The following is an 8,416-nucleotide window of genomic DNA, read 5'->3' as shown; positions in this document are numbered from 1 at the left end:
TCAGTAGTGGGAGATGTGACAACAGAAGCAAGAGGTTAGAGTGATGCGAGGAAGGGGCCGTGAGCCCAGGAATGCAGGTGACCTTCAGAAGCTGGAAAAGGCAGGAAAACAATTCATCCTTAGAGACACCTGAAGGAGCCTGCCCTGCTGACACCTTGCTGTAGCCTGCAAGACACATTTTGGGCCTTTTCCACAACTGTAAGAGAATAAATCTGTGATGTTTTAAGCCACTAGGTTTGCGGTAATTTCATACAACAGCAATAGAAAACTAATACAGAGTTTAAGATATAACTTGCTCAGTGTCACAAATTAGACAATGATGAAGCCAGGATTAAAACCAAGAGTGAATAATTCCAAAGCCCAAGTGGTCTTTCCTCAGAGCTCATATTACCTCTTAGGAAACTCTTTAGGTCTTCATTCAATATAATTTGAAGAACTTGTCTGTCAGCCTCCCTTCTCTCTTGCCTGAGGCACAAATATATGCTCACGGAGACGGTAAGTGGCATTAGCTGCAACAATGCTGGAACGCAAGAGGACGAACAACTGCAGATCAATGAATGTTTGTTTTCTGAATAGTATTGTGGAAAGGAACCGGATTAAATGTTAAGAGACTTAGTTCTAGTCCTAGTACTGGTATTAACCAGCTCTGAGACTAGAGCAAAGCCCTTAATATTTCTAAGCCTCTTTTTTGCTCATCTGTGAAATGAGGGCTTAAGCTAGACAGTTTTTGATATTCTTTAGTTTCAACTTTCTATAATTCCTCAAGACTACCAGTATGTCCTGCCTCTTCTCTCCAGGACACACACTTTGAGGCCATTTAAGTCTCTAATGGGAGTTCAGTTTTAGCAACTTAGATGCCAGTTCATCTATTATTTAGCCAAGGACGAGGAAAGAGACCTCTCCTTTTCCAGTGTCAGCAGAGATCATCTTAAAGTCCCTGAGTTTTAGAACCTCAAAAGATTACTTAGCAACTGGCAAAGTAGAAGAGAAGGATCCGAGTTTGTAAATTCTGATAATTGCATTAAAGACATATTTGAATGGTCCTAGATGAAAAATAGTTCCAGCTAGTTCTGGAAATGGCCATACTCCAGGTCGTCTGGTGCTTGAAAGAGGAGCTTGAAATAAGATCTGGACCATTGGCAAATGATCTTAGGGGCCACAGTATACTAGATTCAAGGCTGTTTCAGGTTGTGAGTTCAAGCCGAAAGCAATACTGAGGCTTTAGCTATGTGGGAGTGATCCCTGTGGGTTTCAAGCAGCGTTAATGATTATATTTGCCACATCACAGCTTGGCCTATTTGAAGCATGGAAACTGCAGCACAAATTTCCCTCTATCTTTCTGTGCTCGTTCTAGGTATAATTCTACCAGTGCTGCTGATGTTACCCAGATTGGTTCCTTGACATTTCTCTGCTTTCTGCACTGTAGATGCCCTAGAACATTAAGGAGGCAAACATACTGATTATTAGCTGGATCGATCGACAAACAATAAATAATAAACACACCCATGGCCTTAAAGGACTTTCCCTTCTTGACATCTCTCTACAGCAGGTGACACTCATCACTTTCTCCTAAAACCTGTTTCCATCCTATTCCAGGATGCTTTACCCACTTCCTCTTCTGGGCTGCCCCTGCTTACTTTCTACCTCGGGCTCCTCTTCTTCCCTTTGCCTGCTCACGCTTAGTCTTCCATTTCTATACATGGTTCTCAACTTTCCTCTGCACGTTTTCTCCCTTGACAGCCTCGTCCCATCTCAGTGCTTTAACTTCCTAATGCGGACCACACTGAAGTCTACAGGGAGCTCCAAGCTATCTCTCGAGCCTCAGTCCCACATACTGAAGACACTGGGTCACACAGCCTGGGCTGAATCCCATCTCTGCCACTCAGAACAGCTGTGTGAATGTGGTCACGTGACTTCAGCCTCCGTTTCCTTATCCATAGAATGGGGAGAATCATAGAATCCACCTCTTGGTGTTGTAGTAAGCATTTAGATGTTAATTTTGTGAAATGATTGGTTCAGAGTATTCACTTAATAAATGATATCTTTTTTTTTTTTTTTTGAGATGGAGTCTTGGTCTGTCACCCAGGCTGGAGTGCAGTGGCATAATCTCTGCTCACTGCGGCCTCCACCTCCTGGGTTCCAGCAATTCCCCTGCCTCAGCCTCCTGGGTAGCAGGAATTACAGGCACATACCACCATACCTGGCTAATTTTTGTGTTTTTAGTAGAGATGGGGTTTCACCATATTGGCTAAGCTGCTCTCGAACTCCTGACCTCAGTGATCTGCCCGCCTTGGCCTCCCAAAATGTTAGGATTACAGGTGTGAGCCACTGTGCCTGCTCATAAATGATATCTCTAATTTTATTTGAATAATTGATCTTTAGAACTTGAAAACTCTGCTAGCACATCAATACATTCCTCTTCTCTCCAAATAAGCAAAACCAAGCACCTCCACACAATCCATCCAGTGATGTCTACTTCTGTTAGTGGTGTCACCTACCTTCCCGTTTTCTAGACCTAAGAGTTTGAAATCAACATTGAGCCTCTTTCTTTTGCCCCCACATGTAGTCAATTGCCAAGTCCTGCCTCTCAGTTCAAATCTGGTCCCTCCTCTCCATACTTTCCCCAGTAGCCTAATTTACATTGCTCACGGTCACAGTTCCCTAACCAGACTCCCTTCCTCTCGCAATCTATTCTGCATCTCACAGAAACATTCATATTGGCTGTAATTGCACACTCCCTGGTCCTAAACAAACTTCCACTGACTCACCCTTCTTGTTGAATAAAATCCAACCCCTCAATGTGGCATTCAAGTTCTAGCGCAGTATGATGGAGGCTTGGCTCAGAGTGTGTGTTGAAGGGCTGGGCGGGTGGGGACTGCCCTCTGGATGGCATGAGTAGGCATCAGCTTGGAGTGGGAGAAACTATGAGTCACTTGGTTGTTTTCAGTAAGTGGCAGGGAGTTTAAAAAGAGAACGGATAGCTACATTCCAAATCGCAAAAAATGTAAAAAATCATATGGGCATGAATAACATTCAGCCACAAATATTTATGAAGCTTCTGCTGTGTGCCAGACAAAATGGCTGGGTATTAGGACTATGACAGTGAAGATAACACAGCCCTTGCTCTCAAGGATTTACAGTTGATGAGAAAGGCAGACAAATCCAGGAGGCATTATAATCCACCATGACAGCTGCTGAGCTCTTCTGTGGGAATTTGCAGGAGTGGCACCCACATATGTGGGCATTTGGAGAAAGTGGGGAAAGCTTCCAGGAGGAAATGATGTCTTAACTGGGACAGAAGCAAGAAGAGTCAGCCAGGTAAGGGTGGACAGGTCAGGGTCGGGAGGGGGTGTTTCAAGGCCAAGCGGATGGCCTGGGACCACCAAGAGACAGAGAGAGCTTGGTGGGATGGTGCCATTTGGCTGAGACTTACCTGGGGACAGAGGTGAGTGGTGTTGAAAGATATATTTCAAAACATCATGCTGGCTTGTAATCCCAGCACTCTGGGAGGCTGAGGCGGGCAGATCATGAGGTCAGGAGATCGAGACCATCCTGGCTAACACGGTGAAACCCCGTCTCTACTAAAAATACAAAAACATAGCGGGCATGGTGGCGGGCGCCTGTAGTCCCAGCTACTCGGGAGGCTGAGGCAGGAGAATGGTGTGAACCCAGGAGGCGGAGCTTGCAGTGAGCCGAGATCGCGCCACTGCGCTCCAGCCTGGGCGACAGAGCGAGACTCTGTCTCAAAACAAACAAACAAACAAAAAAATCATGCTGTACATGATAAATACATCCAATATTATCTGTCGATTTAAAAAAATAATAAAAGGTAAGGTTAAAGAGGTAGGCAGGGAATGGATAATGAAGGACTGTTCCATGAGAAAAGGATCGGCTTTCACCCTGGAGATGAAGGGACTCACGGGTTTTAAGCAGGGGAGTGAATCAGATTTTCTTTATTCTCAGAAGCTGGGGAAAAGGTTGGCGTTTTAGTTGGGAAGAGGCTAAATACCCCAATAATTAGAACTCAAAAGAATTTAAGTTAGTGACAAGATAATTGTTCTTGGCTCTGTATCTCTGACCTTTGTGAGGTATAAGTAACAAGAGAAGTCATCAATTAATTTATGTGTTGTTGTCTAAATAAATGTTTCTCAGGATCGTAATTATAGGATGTCAAAGTCAGAAACGGCCTCAGTTAGTGTCTGCTTTAAAATAAAAGCATTGGTGTATTGAATGGTGGGTCCTTGCTTTTTTTTTTTTTTTCCTGGTTTGCTGTGTTAATTTAGCACCATCCACCTTCTGTGGCCCCTGAGTAATTGTAAAACCCAGGGTGGAGGCTCTGCCTGGGAGGGCACTGAGAGGGCCCTGGCCCAGCCCAACACTCCCATGCTCAGGGCGATGAGGTCATGCTGGCTCCCACAATACAGGCACAGCAGGTTCAGTAAGAAAGAGACAGGAATGGGCCGGAGAGGTCAGGCATCCTAGGAGGAGGGAAACTAGAGCCTCGGTATATTAATAGATACCACCCCCTTTAGCCTAATTTTCAAAGACAGTGATACAATGACTCCTCCAGATCCAGACTCGAAAAGGCTGGCTTAATAGAATTTAGTCCTGTGCAGCAAATGTCATCAGGAAAAAATCCATCTTGATGGCTTAGTCATTACAGTGGCTTCTGCGGCAGAATGGAACAGCCCTGGCAATGGGTATTAGTCACACACAAGAGATGACTAAGATTTGATTATCTCCTACAATGGAGGTTGAAAAAATGGCTCCCCCAACTCCCAAGTGTGTTTTAAGGTCCCTGGAAATTTCAGCATCATCACCACTACCCTAAAACTGGTATCACCAATCTGGGGAACAACTCCAGACTTTGAGTTAACACTATAGAATGGGCTTGCTTTTCAGAAAATACCTGCCTTTTTATTTCCTCTGCCTGTGAGAATTCATTGGCAAGCAATATTGTACAGTGCAGTCTCTTGGGAGAGATCGTCCTGAATTTATACTCTGCAACCATTACTCAGCTATGTGTCTTTGAGCAAGTTACTTAACCTCTCTGTGCATCTGGGTCAGCATTTCTAAAATGGGAATAATAATATCTACCTTACAGATGAATATTAAAAGAGGTAACTAGTACGAGGTGCTTAACAGTAAATGCATTTCAGAAAACAATTTTTTTTTCATTTATGAATTTCTGTTGTTATAGCGGGATAAAGTCACACCAGGGGAAAGAGGTTGACAGGGACAGACAACACTATAAATGTTAGCTATTATTATAATTCCAACCACGATTTCAAATAATCTTGTTCACTTGTCACAAAACTGATGATGACAGTTACAACACTGTCTGGGTGATTGGCATCAATCTAGCATTTTACAGCTTCTGGGGGAATTTGTGTCTCCTGTGATTTACCTGCTCTTATCATTTGTCCAATTTTCAATTGGGGCAAGATACCTTTTCTAATCAATCTCAATTGAAACCTATCTTCACACATTCATATGACAGCAACGTCAAGGGTCTTAGACCTTGAGGTGGCCCTGGCTTGCAGATAGACACCATGTAGAATTTATAACCCCTTTGCAGTTAGCTCATTAGGGTCCTGCAGACTTTCTCTCTACAGTGTCTGTGTTTTCATAAGGACATGTAACACTTCTTTATCTTTTTCTTAATGCTTTAGCCATTTCCTATTTTTCCTACTTAGGCTCCCCAACTAAGGAGACATTGACCTTGAGATTTGGTATATAAACCACCATGGATCCCAGAGAGAAAACGGATAATCCAAGAAAAAAAAAACTACACCCCGATTACTTCCACATCTTCCATTATATAGTTGTAAATTGCATTTGTTCAGTCAGCCATTTACTATCTATTCAGCACTTACAATGTGTCAGAAAAGGCACTGGCACTTGTCCAAAGATGGAAAGACGTGGCCCTAGGCTCGAGAAGTGCACACCAATAGAGGACCTGAAGGAAGACAGACACTGCACTTGGCCAAGTGGCTGCAGGGACCAGGGGCACGCCAAGAAAAAGGAGCTGTGGGCGCTATATGCTGCATGCATTTTCTGTCTTAATGTTTGTTTGCCTTTTTTTTCCTATTAAGCTTCTGGAAGCCAGAGCCATCCATGGTGCCTTCCTGGTTTCGCAGAGCTCCAGGGCCTTGTCCACCCTGTGGCCTGCAAGCAGTTCTTCCCTTGCATTCTGTATACCATGAGCTGTGTAGGGCCTGGGGAAATCAGGACACAGTTGTTTCGGCACAGCTCAAGTCTCTGTCGACTTCTTTTCCCTCGTGTGGTGGGTTCAAATTCAGACATCATCCTAATAGAGCAACAGAAACCTATAAATGAGAAAAAAGTTTTTTCAAAACACATTTTCAGAAAGGGTGCTAAGCACGTTATAAAAACTATCCCCTCCCCACCTTTTTTTTTTTTTTTCAAGACACCCAGGCTGGAGTGCAACGGTGTGATCTCCGCTCACTGCAACCTCCGCCTCCTGGGTTCAAGCGATTCTCCTGTCTCAGCCTCCCGAGTAGCTGAGATTACAGGTGTGTGCCGCCATGCCCGGCTAATTTTTTGTATTTTTAGTAGAGACGGGGTTTCACCATGTTGGCCAGGCTAGTCTCAAACTCCTGAACTCAGGTGATCCACCCACCTTGGCCTCCCAAAGTGCTGGGATTACAGGCATGAGCCACTGCACCCCAGCTCAAGTTATCTCTTTTAATGATCATAACAAATCTCTGAGGTAGATATTATTATCCTTCTTCTAGAGATGAAAAACAGAGGCACAGAGAGGCTAAGTAACTTGCTCTAAGTCACACAGGTGATAAGTGAAGTTTCCAGATTATGAATCCAGGCAGGCCTCTTACCAGAGCCTGGCAATATCCAATATTGTTTATCCATGAAATCTCACTGTTATATAGATGAAATTTTAAAAACAGAGATGGTGAATTCACTTATTAGATTGGCAAAGATTGGGGAGCCAAATTACGCGCAGGGTGAGAAGGGCCTGGGGAACGGTTTTCTCTGCCATCCGTGTAGATAAATAGATAAGGTGATGAACATCCATTCCTCCACTCCTAACAAAAGTCAGAATTTGTTCGGGTAGCCACCTATCTCCAGTTCCAGAGAGCAACTTGAGTATTTCAAAGCAGTGTTTTTCAAATTGTAGGTCATGATCCCCTGGTGAATCATGAAGTCTGTTTAATGGGTTACAGCTAGTGTTTTTCTTAAAAAATGAAATTGAGGAGAAAATGGAGTTTATGGTAGCATCTTTCATTTGGAGTTCTGGCTTCTATGAGAAAACAAATGTCTTTATTACGGAAGCCAATCTGTGTTGAGATTGTTGTTCCTTTGCAGCTGAAAGCATCCTGGCTGATTCACTGGCAGTGTGAACTGTGTGATATTTCTGGAGGGCAATCTGACTATATGTGTCAAAAATTTAACTGAGCATACTCAATAATACCATTTTTAGGGATATATTTCAAGGCAGGAAATGACTGGGTGGACAGTGTACAAGGATGTTCATAGAATCAATATTTTTAATGGCAAAAAATTAGAAAACATGTAAATAATCATCAACAGAGATTCAACTATATCGTATTCTACATTTTATACAACAGAATGCTATGCAGCCAGTAAAATAAATTGGTAAGACTTAAAAAGTAGCAAATTGGGCCAGGTGTGGTGGCTCACGCCTGTAATCCCAACACTTTGGGAGGCTGAGGGAGGCAGATCACTTGAGGTCAGGAGTTCGAGAATAGCCTGGCCAACATGTTGAAACCCCGTTTCCACTAAAAATAAAAAATTAGCCAGGCGTGATGGCACGTGCCTGTAATCCCAGCTATTCGGGAGGCTGAGGCAGGAGAATTGCTTGAACCCAGGAGGCGAGAAGCAGAGGTGGTGCTGCTACACTCCAGGCTGGATGACAGAGGGAAACTGTCTCCAAAAAACAAAAAAGCAGCAAATTGCTCATATCATGTATTAGCATGAAAAACTAGAAAACAGTCAAGCCAATGAGTTAAAATGAAAAGTTAAGACACCTGTGATTTTTGCAATCACTAATGTATGATTGATACAGGCAACAAGCATCATTACACGCAGATGCTAAAACCACTGCGTAAGTAGGAGCAGGATGCTCATACGGTTTCAAAAGACCCCCCCGATAGAGGGAAAAAAGAATCTTTACATGTGGCAGAGGCCACTTTAACCAAGTAGTAAAACTTTGCATTCCCAACAATGGGGCAAACTCACACAGTGAGCCCCTGATGCCAAGTCTCAACATCACTTTGATTATATCCTTGTCAGAAAGATTTAACCAGAATCTAGTCAAAAGGAAACAGACAAAGCCATATTGTAGAGCCTTCCACAAGATAATTGGCTTGGACTAAAAAATGTCCATGTCACAAACAACAACAAAATGTGACAG

Source organism: Pan paniscus, chromosome 1, assembly GCF_029289425.2.
Source record: "Pan paniscus chromosome 1, NHGRI_mPanPan1-v2.0_pri, whole genome shotgun sequence".
In the NCBI taxonomy this organism is placed as follows: domain Eukaryota; kingdom Metazoa; phylum Chordata; class Mammalia; order Primates; family Hominidae; genus Pan; species Pan paniscus.
This window is presented reverse-complemented; position numbering follows the sequence as displayed.